Source organism: Rhinopithecus roxellana, chromosome 15 (assembly GCF_007565055.1).
Source record: "Rhinopithecus roxellana isolate Shanxi Qingling chromosome 15, ASM756505v1, whole genome shotgun sequence".
NCBI classification, from domain to species: domain Eukaryota; kingdom Metazoa; phylum Chordata; class Mammalia; order Primates; family Cercopithecidae; genus Rhinopithecus; species Rhinopithecus roxellana.
This window is the reverse complement of record NC_044563.1, coordinates 102,958,023-102,971,975: the sequence shown is the minus strand read 5'-3', so window position 1 is coordinate 102,971,975 and position 13,953 is coordinate 102,958,023. Positions and strand designations below refer to the sequence as shown.

Genomic DNA, 13,953 nt, shown 5'->3' with positions numbered 1-13,953 from the left:
GGCACTAATTTCTAGCTTAAAAATTAAAATAAAGATCTGCATTTTTAATTCAAGTTGAAAAATCAGTGGTATGGCTAAAACTCAATATCTCTGTAATCAAGACTTAGGAACAAAAATAATAGAAGTCAGCAGGAAGAGTTGTTTTTTTTTTTTTTTTTGGTCTTTTTTGGTTATTTTTTCATATTGTCTCGCTTTCTCTTTCTTCATTATGTTTTCAGTATATTCATTTCCATGCTTTTTTTTTTTCTGTATACCCCACCCTTTTGGACACACAAACATATAAACTCACACATATTTATACCCACACTTTACTCCCAAAGGGGTAGAGCCCTGTATCTAAGTGGTTTCTACCAGAAGAGAAAAAAGAATTACAATCTAAGTGGAGCTCACCTCTTTTGGATTAGTAACTCCCAAGTAACTTGTCACTTGCACTGTGGTTAAATATAGCCTGCATATGGTTCAAAACATCTGTGATTTTACATTCATGCATAAATTATGTTGTACAGTAGAGTTATTGCAGAAAGCACCCTCCCATCACCATGGTTACTGGTTCTTCCTGTAGAGCTCTCTATTCACATTTACTGTTAGTACAATCACAGAGTGGTGGAAACAAAATTTAAAGATATAATTTCACAAGTCAACAGGAGGATGCTTGGCAGTACTGGTAACTAGCAGGAAGTTAGCAGTGAAGTGGACTGATTGCCTCTACTTTCTTAGGAAGGCTTTAACTTTGGGCACAAGATAAGTATTTTATAAAAATAATATAGAGTAAAGTTAAGTTTAATAAAATAGCCTCATCCTTAGAGAATGGTCAAAAGTCTTTCCCCAGCCTTGAACCTACCCATGGCCTTTATTCACAACTTTCTTTCTGTTTCCAAATTTGATAGGATTCACGGCCATTTTCTTTTGGATTTGTTTCCTGATGTTCCTGCCTCAGTGTGCCTCAGTACTTAACAGTGGTGATGTTAGGGGTAAAAAAAAAAAAAAAAAAAAAAAAAGGCAGAATAGATGCTGTGTAAGAGAATGAACACTGCACTGAAATAATTAAACAAGATCTATGTCCTCGTAATTATTCTCAGTATGAAATTTAGTTCTCTCCTTAGTCTTGCTGTCTAAAACCAGCTGGGTTTCCTTACTTCCAGCAGAGATGTGAAAGGTAAAACCAGTCACCCTATGGTGCTCCCTACTTCATCATTTAGATACACACACACACATGCACACAAACACATACGCACTATTGTCCTTAACTGATACCCACCTCAGAAGGTAAGGTAAGTCCACTGTGCAATGTGAAACTTGAAGGAGGTAAACTGAAGGGTAAGGTTAGCAAGAATTAGTTCAAGATTGAGAAAGCACAGCTTTAGAGTAGCTAATTTAAAAATACAGTTTTATTTAAAATTTGTGCCCTGTGAACAGGGAAGGCATTTTCAATTGTATTGCCTTTAATAGAACAGATTCTATATTTTGCACTGTAGTTGACAGCAACATACTACATGTAGAAATTAAGAGAGAGGAAAGAATTGTATCATGAATCACTTTTGCCAGAGTGCACGTTTTTAAGGTTTGTTTATTGATTAATTACACAGAAAATGTCTCCCTCTTTCCTGTCTCATTTTGTATTCTCATATACACAGGGAGTTTGAAATGTAGATAGAAACTTTTTTTCATGTGCAGCTATGAACACACATAAAATAGACTCAAAGGATTAAGAAAGTAAGCAACGCTAAAATTCACAAAAAAAACTGGGGAAGTTTGTAGAAAAAAATACTTGAATATGAATCTTAAAAAATATAAAAGAAAATTAACATTAATTACAACTGGGCAGTTTATAAGAAACACCTATTAAAATGTATGGATAAGCTAGTAGAAAGGTAAACAGGGCAAGTAAAAATGGGAACCCATAAAGAAAAAATAAAACGCTGAAGTCGGATTTTATTTGGAAGGAATTTGCCAAATCCATTTAACTTGAGCCTCAGATTCACAACTTTAAAGGGAATATGTGACCTGATGGAATCTTGGGTCTACCTTTGGGAGAAGTCCAATAGTACTTTCTCTCTCTCTCTCTCTCGCTCTCTCTCTCTCTCTCTCTCTCTCTCTCTCTCTCTCTCCAGAAAGACTACATCTGCAGTGTCTGGATAGGTTAGACACAAACTTACTCTTTTCTCTGGAAACTCCAAGAAAATGTATCACTATTAACAGTGGTTAGAAGTGAAGAAGAAAAATGTCTTTCCTGTGAATCCATATTACCAGCTAACATTTGGACATAACTTCACTGTAAAACTACATTATCTGCATGGTCTGAAAATCTGAAGCCACACATGTAAAGTGGTTCGGGCAAAAATATCCCTGGGCATACAGAGAAGTGAGCACATAGGATTTTTGTTTGGAGAAACACACTTCTAACCTAGACCGTAAAAATTCTGGCAAATAAAGTTCAAGAAATAATAGCTCACTGTTAAACTTAAAAAACACCAAAGTATGTGGGGGGGAACATTGTAAATAAAAACTGTCGTAAAAATAATAGAAAAATTATGCATTTGAACACTTCAGACATTGTAATGATCAGGAACCAAATATTAAGTAGGCTCAATATAGTTAAAGAAAAAATAGGTCTGGCTCTGTGGCTCAGGCCTGTAATCCCAGCACTTTGGGAGGCCGAGGCGGACAGGTCACGAGGTCAGGAATTCGAGACCAGCCTGGCCAATAGGGTGAAACCCTGTCTGAACTAAAAATACAAAAAATAAGCTGGGCATGGTGGCAGTACACCTGTAATTTCAGCTATTTGGGAGTCAGAGGCAGGAGAATCGTTTGAACCCAGAAGGCAGAGGTTGCAGTGAGCCAAGTTTGCGCCACTGTACTCCAACCTGGGCAACAGAGCAAGACTCTGTTTCAAAACAAATAAAAAAGAGAAAGAAAGAAAGAAAGAAAGAAAGAAAGAAAGAAAGAAAGAAAGAAAGAAAGAAAGAAAGAAAGAAAGAAAGAAAGAAAGAAAGAAGAAAGAAAGAAGAAAGAAAAGAAGAAAGAAGAAAGAAAGAAAGAAAGAAAGAAAGAAAGAAAGAAGAAAGAAAGAAAGCAAGAAGAAAGAAAGAAAGAAAGAAACGAATAAGAAGAAGTAAAGACGACTTCCGTCCTTCGGGAGAAGGAGGCCGGACCACCGCACACCCATCCCCTCTCTACTGGTCTCCCTTGAGGCTTTGTTTCTTTTTTTTTTCTTGCTTCATTTTTTTTCTCTCTCCCCTCCCCCCCTCCCCCCCCATCCTTTTCCTTCTTCAGTAGCCTTCCTTCTTCCTTCCTCGCTTCCGTCCCTTCCTCCCTCCTCCTCCCTCCCCCCCCCTCCCTCCCCCCCCTCCCGCCGCCCTCCTCCACCGCCCGCCCCCCGCCTCCCGCCCCCCCCTCCCCCTCCCCCTCCCTCCCTCCCTCCCTCCCTCCCTCCTCCCTCACCCTGAAAGAAAGAAAAGAAAGAAAGAGAAAGAAAATAAAGGCTGGAAAAAAGATAATAAGCAATTCTAAAGCAAGTAAGCATATATTTTTTAAAGTTTCCAAGTAGAATTTTTAGAAATAAATAAGAAACACAAAATTTAAAGTATCCAATTTATATACACATATATATGAAATGAATATACACATTTGAAGAGGCATCAAGTAGAGCTTTATAAATAAAACCTTTATCTCTCTTTGGCTCTATCTCTGGCTCTATCTATATATAATATTTATCTCATTTGTTCTGCCAATTCAGCAGATATATGTGTTTATATATATATGCATATATATAATCTCTATATATACACATATATGCATATATATAATCTCTCTATACATATATGCATATTTATATCTGCTTATTTGACAGCAAAAATGAGAGAAATAGTAAAATGAAAGTCCAGAATAGGAAAGCTGTTAGATATGAAAGACAGAATATGAGGTAGAATATTTGAATAGTCAATGACTCATAATTTTTCATAACTAATGAAAAATGACAACCCAGGAATGCCTAATAAGAAGATGATCTATATATAAACACATTGTAGTGAAACTGAAGATTACCAGCAAGAATCAGAAGATCTTAAAAGCTTTCAGAGATTAAAGATATATTACCTTAAAGAATAATTATACTGATAGTCAGTATTTCTAAAACAATCAAAACCTAAGAAAAATAAAATCATACCTTGAATATGCTGAAAGGAAATCGAAGTGAAGCTAGGATTGTAAACTCAGCAAAAGTAGCTTTTGAAAATAAGAGTAAGAAAAAAAATCATTTCAAAGAAATAATACCTGCTTTAATATAAACAGATTATTACTGAAAGAAATTCTAAATGAAGTCATGGATTTTCATCTATGTTCACTGCTACAATCATATAAGCTAAAATATTGCTTGGAATATAAGAAAATTCAGATGGAAACAAAATGATTTTACACGGAAGGTCTGAAATTTCAGTGATAAAATGAAGACCAAGTAAACTTGAAGACATGTAAATAAAACTAACAAATCCTGACTATATAAAACTAAAATGTTAGTGTTATGGACTCATAAAAATAATAACATAAAAAAACTTGTAGTACAAAAGACCACCAGGATGGCTAAATAGTAGAAAGGAGAGTTTCAGGCAATATAGGTTTGCAAGCTGGAAAGAGAATGTATCTGGTGTGGGTTGAAGGTGCTCTGTTTTCAAAACAGGGAAGGACAAGTTGGATTTTATGCCTCACAGATCTGTATTACAGAATAGAGTCATACATGTTCAGCAGGTTTGGTGAAAAAGCTAAACATACTTATGAGGAAAGCGGAGTGCATATGCAATGGGTAAGCATGCATGCAACATACATCCTATGTTCACTCTAGGACAGGGTTTTAGCATCAAAATGAGGTGGAATGTGACTCTATATTAAAAGGAGAGCTACAGGACACCAAGACAGTTTGTGCACAGCCTCTAGAAGCTGGCCAAAACTGGCTTAAGGTCTGCAATTGCTTATCAGAAAAGAATGTTGGCAAGGTCAGTCATCTGTCCGATCAGAGTTGTCGTCTGGGTTGTCAGAGTTAAGATAATTTGCCTGGTAGCTCCTATTGTTAGGAATTTAGTGAAAGTGTAGTTTTTCTTGTATGAATTTAGAAATCTGCCATGACAGCTGGGCCCAGAACCCTGGACCTATAGACAAATTTTTGTTTCTTTAATCTTAAAGTCCATCTTAGTCGTTGAAGTGGTACTATTTTGGCCTCTCAGATCACAAACTAAAAAACTTGGCCATAATTGTGTGCCATAATGTAGGTGGTCAGAATTAAAATATTGTATGTAGAGTCTTTTATTGTTTAGAGTCTTTTATTGTTTTATTCTGGAAAACATATTTACTACAATATAAGAATATTTACTTTCTTCATATTTGATATGTGTACAATTGGAAATTTCTAGGGTCATCACTGAAAAACAGATTACATAAAATCAACACTTGTATTAACAGATATAAAATCATGAAATGATCACTGAATATTAATCAAAAAGAAAAGATATTTGAAAGAAACAACAGAAAAGGAAGAAAAAGAAAAGCATACATAAACATGCACAAAACAAGGCAAACATGGCAGGGCATTTGATGATAGAAATAAATCCAAACATTTAAGAAATGCCAACAAATGTAAATTAACTCAGTGACCCAGATAAAAGACAGGCAGACTAGAAAAAAAAATTCAAACTCTTTGTTGTTTATAAGAGATTTAAGACATAAGAAAATAAACACGTAACAAGTAAAAAGGTGATAAAAGAAACACCAGGAAAATATTAACCAAAACAAAGTTTGTGAAATGCTTGCATGAAAATAGAAAGTAGGTCAGGGTTTTGTGCCCTTTCACCTTAACTCCGCACTAAAACTTAGGTTTTATCTACCCATTATAGCCTTTAGTTGTTTTAGTTGGTGTTATTTACATACAATTTTGGTAATGAAATACCTTCAAAAGTATATTTTAAAATGTAAAGCTGTAGTATGGACACCAGAGAACTATAACCTATTTTGCAATATATTCTTGAAGGTAACTAGATACATGCTTTGAACCATTTAAGATCCTGCTAACATATATTCAACTTTTCTGTAGTACTTCATTGGGAGGTAGTAAATATGTTTTTCAGAATAAATAATGCACACTCAAGCATAGTACAAGGTATGCTAGTCTCTTTTATTTAGTTGTATTTTTATCTTACCTGTTTTATTCATTTCAGTAGTACAGTAAATAATAGGTATTATAATACTTTTCATCAGACTTAATACTTCATACAACAGTAGAATATAAAGCTGTAAACAACAGAAACCTGGAGAAGTTGACAAGTTGATTTTAGGGAAAGAAATAGCGAATCTTATCTTGTCAGAATTGTTACATTTAAAAACATGCCAATAAGTATGTCATTTCTCAATGCATTATATACAGTAGAAGAAAACCCCCTGGGTGTCAAATATAACTGACATCTAAATTTAATGGTACTGTTTAAAGAATAGTTTCTGAAGACCAGATAAAATATGTGTCTTCTGAAGACCTACTAAGTACTCATGTATTATATCATGTTTGTTGAGTAACTTCACTGTAGGTAGATTCAAAAGCCCGTAGCCTTTTATTTGGAATGTTATTTATCCATTGGCCTTGTAATTAAATTGATGCATATGAATTTTAACAGCCCCCAAAAAAGTTTGTATAGTTCAGTATACTATACAAATGATTTAGTATACTATACCAGTTTGTATAGTTGTAGTATAATAAAGAAAAACGTATCTTAAGGTAAAAAATCATTAATAGAGCGAAATATAGTCAGTATACAATTGTCAAGGAAATTATGATAATTTTAAACTTACATGAATCTAATTTTATACATATGATATAGAGAGATTATATTATTATACATAATGTCAGAGAACTACAAAGAGAAATATTTAAGTTAGTGTCAATTGGGAGGTTCTCTCGACCCTATCTCAGTAATTGATAGATCAAGCAAATAAAAATAAAAATAATGTGGCTAATTTAAAGAATATGATAAACTTGCTTTAATGAATTTATACAAAATGTTCTACCCAAATACTGCAGAATATGCTCTTTTATTTCTTTCAATCAGATGTGTACATTTACTGTACTTGCCAACCTACTGGGCCACAAAACAACAAATTGCAACAACTTTGAACAAATTTCAAATGCTTGGTGTGATACAGAGTATAAAGATTGCTATCTACTATACAATTATGTTAATAGTAAAAAAAAGCTAATTAGAAAAATATTTGATATAAAAACACATGCATAAATAAATTATTGGTCAAGGAAAAAATAAAAACAGAATAGTAATTTGATCATTTAAGACTTAATGATTACTAAAATATATCTATTCATACTTGTGAGATACAGCTAAATGCCATTTGGAAGGAACATTTATTGTCTTGAATGCATGAGCAGAAAATTTTAAAAACACTAAAAGTCTAAAAATAGGATGTTATGAAGTGAACAAAATAATATAAAAGGAAGTTAAAAGAGGAATAATGAAAGGAAAAGAAATTAATCAAATTCAAAAGAAACATCCAATAGGGAAGATAGTTACCCTGAAGGACAACAAATCTTAGACACCAGAACTGGTTTTAGATCAAACTTTAGAAACTAGAATAGATGATTTTTCATGAGTTTCAATCCTTTTAAGTTACAATGGTAAGATATGTTTTTATTTATGAAATCCAGTTTACCTAATTGAAAACTGTGTGTTTGAACATCCTGTGTTCTCTCTTATGTTCAAAGCTATACAACTTTTTTAAGAAAACAGATATTTATAATGTTACATTTAACTTCAAAGTAACTGATGTTGTACCATCTTTGCTTAGACTTTACGTGTGTGTATTTATGTATATATATAATGTATGTATATATATTTAATACTGTTTATTCCATTTGATACTTAGCAGCTAAATGCTTTGAGAGAAAAAAACAGGAAGAGGATGGGGCAATAATGGATGGCAGTAAAGGCCAAAACACACCAGCATTCTCGATGTTGTACTCAGAAATTAGAAAACGAAAGGTTGACATTATGAGTGCTTTTTCAAGACTTACTTTTCACCATTTTATTTTGAAATAATTTTTGACTTATGGAGGAGTTTCAAAAATAGTATAGAGAGTTAACATATTCCGCTCACACAGCTTCCTCTAATGTCAAGAACTGTAACTATGGTAGCACTATTACAACTAAGAAACTAACAATGGTACAACTCTAGTATCTTAGCTGCAGGCTTTGCTCAGATTTCCACTGGTGTCCTTTTCCTGTTCACGATTTTTATGATTTAAAAATAAAACTGGTAAAACTGTTTACAGATGTACCTTTGTAATTTGATAATCAATTGTATTCCTTCAGTCAAGTGTACATTCATTGTGCCTACCATGTGCTGGCCTTAATCTTCCTATATTTCTGTAGCTTATCATTATTTTTATTTATCATATGCTTCCTTTTTCATCTAGAGCATGCTGTTCCCAATAGACTGAATAACGTCTTCATGGCCTTGATCAGGGCTCAGATAATTACTGTATAGAATGGACTTTTCGTGGTGCTGACAAAGTTTGTATGGAAGCAGTAGAAATCACCCAAGCATATAAAAGTGTGGTTCTTTATTCTTTTGTCTTTATTCCTTTGTGTAGCAGGAAATGACCAGAAGAAGAGCTCAGGAGCTAATATTTGCTTTAAAATTAGCAATCAAATATTATAGCATTCAATTCTTTAGAGAATTTCTTCATTTCCGGTAAATTCCCAGTTGCTACGTGTGTCCACCATGTACTTTACAGTGACATTAGCCTGATCGTATTGCTTTTCTTCAAGTATATAAAAGATGTTAAGACTATATGCAAAGTAGGCTCCTGGGGTCAAATGTCTTTATTAACTGATAAAAGCTTTTTTTCTCCTGTAGATAACTAGACATTACTTTTTAGGCAATGAGGAGATGACAACTTTTTTTTTAAAAGGGAAGTAGATAACATAATCCTCATATTATTTTAGGGAGCTAATTCTGAGGACAAGTGGAGGCAGGAAAGGCTAGAATGGAGAAAGATTAGAGGTAGAGGATTCAGTTTGGAGACAGACAGGTGATACGAAGTGAGGAACACCTGACTGAGTCAGTGTCAGTGCTAGTAGAGAGAAACAGTTGAGACAAAGAGTTTTCTGAATCACAGTTAACAGATATGGTGTTGGCTTAAAAGGGTGTGGAGCAGTGATAGGGATGTCAAAGAAGAAAATAAGAAGGATGAGATTTCATTTGTGGGAAATGAGATGGTTGTTTACGTCAAAGATATAGAAAAAAATAGAGTACTTTTTGAGAAGTGGTGATTATTTTCTGCTTTGTATTTATGGAATATAGGTGCTTGTCAAAAATCAGAATGGAAAAGCCCAATAAATGTTTGACTGTTGTTATATATCTCCCTAATAACTGTAAACAAAATGTTATGGGTGACCCTGGTTTAAAACCCTCTATAGTTTGCTAGACACTTTCTTAGACACCACCTGACCCCCATGGTTATACATGTTAGCTGCAATGGCTAAATAGCTGAAACCTCTGTGTTGGCCAAGATAAGCATTTTCAGTGAAGTTACCAACCATTCTCCTGGGATATCACTTTCCAGGGTGACCTCAGTAGATCACTTTTCTAATCACAGTGCAAGATTTGACACATTTATTTAATTTTCACAGTCTCTTTTTCCTTGATATCTTTTTAAAAAGCTTCTTGTTCTATAGCCCAACAGATAAATGCATTAAATTTTTTCTGAAAGGCATCAAAAGATATCAGGTTAAGGAAGTAGAGAGTGAATTGAAATATATTATTTTTTACAAAATTGTATAACACATACATTATACACTGCTTTAAGATTTTTGCCTGGTATTTGAAAAAAGATAGGCTTACACATCTATTCAGCAAATATTTGTTAAGCCAGGCACTGGCAGAATAGACATGAATAATATACAGAGAGATAGAAAGCAGATAAAGAGTTTTGGCGTTCTTGGTGGAGACTGTGGTAGTGCCAAGGTAAAGATAATGGGTTTCAGGTAAAGATGTATTCTTGAAGTACTAGCCTTACATATAGGGCAATATATCCACTAGAGCCGTATAATTTGGATCTCTATGTGAATATATACATAATAATGTGTTCCCATTTAAACGACCTGACTTCAAATGACCCACATGGTACTGGGGGAGACATGTGTGCAAATAATCATAGTAGAGTATGACAAATACTGTGCTAAAAGTATGGCACAGAGTACCCCAGGAAAACAGAAGGAATTGATAGACCCATTTTGCTAAGGAAGAGTTACAAGTTTGCTATGCTTGAACTGTGTCTTGAAGAATCAGTTGAATTAGCTGAATGGCTAGGAAGGCATTTGGCAAACTAGGGAAAACATCAAGGAATTGCAAATCATTTTAGCTGATCAGCGATGAGAGACAACCTAAGAAACAAAGTGAAGCCAATTATAGAAAGAATATAAACCATTATTCAAAGATTCTAAACCATACCAAAAGACCAGGAAGAGGGTTCTTACCAGTTAGTGCCTTGACGAAAGTGGCCCTTCACAAAATGCTTAAATACTAATAGTTATATCATAGTTCCTCAACCTGTCTTTGCATCCACAGCTGTAATATGTAAGGATTAATTTAACAAATAATGTTGATGTTTAGCCAAGTTTGGAATGTTTAGATGTAAATATAAGATTTTGCTTCTCTTTTCACAGTTAATTTGAACTCTAATGATGTCTACATAGCCAATCTACAGTCTGGCTAGGAAGGGATACGATGGCATGGTATAGTAAAAAGAAAAAAAAAAAGCTTATCTAAAAGATACACTACCATTAGCTGAAATGAGATAATTGAATTCTCTTTAATTTGTGAGCAGACTGGCTTACTCTACACCCACATACTCTCATTTAGTAAAAAGATAAAATATCTCCACAGGACCTTGCAGATTACAAAATACATTCATATATATGTAGGTCCTACAAAATGCTGTGGTGTAAGTACCCTTATGACCCTAATTGACAAATAAGAAAACCAAGGTTCCAAGAATTAAAGACTAGTATGTAGATTTGCACCCAGAAGCCCTGATTCTGATTCCGAGACTCCATAATTTATATCACGGTTGTGTCGTTAGAAAAGAAGTGGAAGAATACGGAACAAACAAGACACACAGCAACTAAGTTTCAATTAAGTATAGGGCATGGCAATACTGTGGTTGGAAAGGGTAGGCAAGAGATATCATGAGGTCATTGGGTGCTTGAGGGGAAAGCAAGGGTTAAAGAATAATCTCTAACTAAAGGAAGAAAATGCACCAAAGATATAATTTCCTTATTTCTCAAGTTTGGCTGCAATCAACCAAGCCTAATCTAGAATAACAGTGAGCAGCCAAAAAAATAAAAAAATAAAAAAATAAAACCACACACACACAAAAGAAAATTCTCGAAAAGAGGTGCTTCTACTTACAAAAAATTGCTTACACTGAAGTAATATCTGGACCACACTGCTGGCCAGTGATCCGGCATGTGCCCAGGCAAACACATAACCAAGGCTCCACTAATTAGAAGTCTGATTCCCCCTTAGTTCTCTTTCCCATCTTGCAAGACGGCGGGTGAAAAAGTTGAGAAGCCAGATACTAAAGAGAAGAAACCCGAAGCCAAGAAGGCTGATGCTGGTGGCAAGGTGAAAAAGGGTAATCTCAGGCTAAGAAGCCCAAGAAGGGGAAGCCCCATTGCAGCCGCAACCCTGTCCTTGTCCGAGGAATTGGCAGGTATTCCCGATCTGCCATGTATTCCAGAAAGGCCATGTACAAGAGGAAGTACTCAGCCGCTAAATCCAAGGTTGAAAAGAAAAAGAAGGAGAAGGTTCTTGCAACTCTTACAAAACCAGTTGGTGGTGACAAGAACGGCGGTACCCGGGTGGTTAAACTTCGCAAAATGCCTAGATATTATCCTACTGAAGATGTGCCTCCAAAGCTGTTGAGCCACGGCAAAAAACCTTTCAGTCAGCACGTGAGAAAACTGCGAGCCAGCATTACCCCCGGGACCATTCTGATCATCCTCACTGGACGCCACAGGGGCAAGAGGGTGGTTTTCTTGAAGCAGCTGGCTAGTGGCTTGTTACTTGTGACTGGACCTCTGGTCCTCAATCGAGTTCCTATACGAAGAATACACCAGAAACTTGTCATTGCCACCTCAACCAAAATCGATATCAGCAATGTCAAAATCCCAAAACATCTTACTGATGCTTACGTTAAGAAGAAGTTGCGGAAGCCCAGACACCAGGAAGGTGAGATCTTCGACACAGAGAAAGAGAAATACGAGATTACAGAGCAGCGCAAGATTGATCAGAAAGCTGTGGACTCACAAATTCTACCAAAAATCAAAGCTGTTCCTCAGCTCCAGGGCTACCTGCGATCTGTTTTTGCCCTGATGAATGGAATTTATCCTCACAAATTGGTGTTCTAAATGTCTTAAGAACCTCATTAAATAGTTAACTACAAAAAAAAAAAAAAAAAAAAAAAAAGAAGTCTGATTCCCCAGACTTCTACAATTACCATTGAATGATGCTGTGAACATCTTAATTGTGCTAATCCTGGACATAAATATTTTATGCATTTGGATCACACCCCAAAATTAACATACTTAAGAAACTATAATATGCTGTATTATGTTAATGAGAGAAACCTGTCCAAGGAAGAAATGGTGCTATGATTACACAGTATATACTATTTACCAAGATAATGAGGAAATTTTCTGTTTTTATTCTGTTCTGAGTATGTCTATCCAGAACTTGCATTTTAAAATATTAATATATGAATAAAACTGCATAAAACATTGTTGAAGTTAATTATTTTATTTGGAGAAGATTTGAGGGATATAGAATAAATGTTCTGGTGGGTTGAGATAACCTGATCTGCTCTTATCTCCTACATATGCAAAGTGAGTGGTCTCTTTAAAACAAAACAAAACAAACAAACAAAAAACAACAACAACACAGGGCACTAAGAGGGATAAATCATTTAGGAAAAACAATCAGTCTTCAGCTTTTGAATGGCTGGCTCAGGATTTTGGTGATGTTTCCAGTGTGCCAGTGGGTCAGTGTGAGAAGAGATGCACTGTCTTAAATCCTTTGTAACTTGGGACTACAGAATCTTGCATAATCTAATACCCACCTGCCTGTCACTACCCTGCCCTTAAGATGATTTTCCGGATCACTTTGCCTCAGCCACATGGCTTTCTTAATGTCAGGCCTCTGAGCCCAAGCTAAGCCATCGCATCCCCTGTGACCTGCACCTATATGCCCAGATGGCCTGAAGTAACTGAAGAATTACAAAAGAAGAGAAAATGCCCTGTTCCTGCCTTAACTGATGACATTCCACCACAAAAGACGTGAAAATGGCCAGTCCTTGCCTTAAGTGATGACATTACCTTGTGAAATTCCTTTTCCTGGCTCATCCTGGCTCAAAAAACTCCCCCATTGAGCACCTTGTGACTCCTACTCCTACCCGAAAGAGAACAACCCAACTTGGACTGTAATTTTCATCTACCTACCCAAATCTTATAAAATGGCCCCACCCCTATCTCTCTTCCCTGACTCTCTTTGTGGACTCAGCCCGCCTGCACCCAGGTGATTAAAAAGCTTTATTGCTTACACAAAGCCTGTTTGGTGGTCTCTTCACACGGACAAGCATGAAACTTAAGTTTCTTCAGCATTCCTAAATCGTTTGTGTTGTAGGACCTTCCAATTTACTAATCCTCTACCTAGAACACATTTTTCCCTTTCTTCCTGTAGCTAACTTTTACCCATTCCTTAGGTGTCAAATTCATCATTTTGTCCTTGAATGAACTTCATCTGATCATCTCCACTTTGAATTAGGGTAAGTCACCTGTCTGCAATTCAGTGTTTGCACGTTTGCACTTCATAGCACTTTCTACCATCAAAATATATAATACTATG

General features: G+C 35.4%; 1 protein-coding gene and 1 pseudogene across 3 annotated transcripts in view; one reads left to right on the top strand and one right to left on the bottom strand.

Moving 5' to 3' along the window:
• Nucleotides 1–13,953, bottom strand: part of LRRC4C (leucine rich repeat containing 4C) — a 1,344,784-nt gene that overhangs the window by 1,254,700 nt on the left and 76,131 nt on the right. The gene's annotated exons all lie outside the window — the stretch shown is intronic.
• Nucleotides 11,585–12,519, top strand: LOC104660936 (annotated as a pseudogene). Its single transcript, XR_004053721.1, has one exon. The product of XR_004053721.1 is annotated as a 60S ribosomal protein L6 pseudogene (transcript).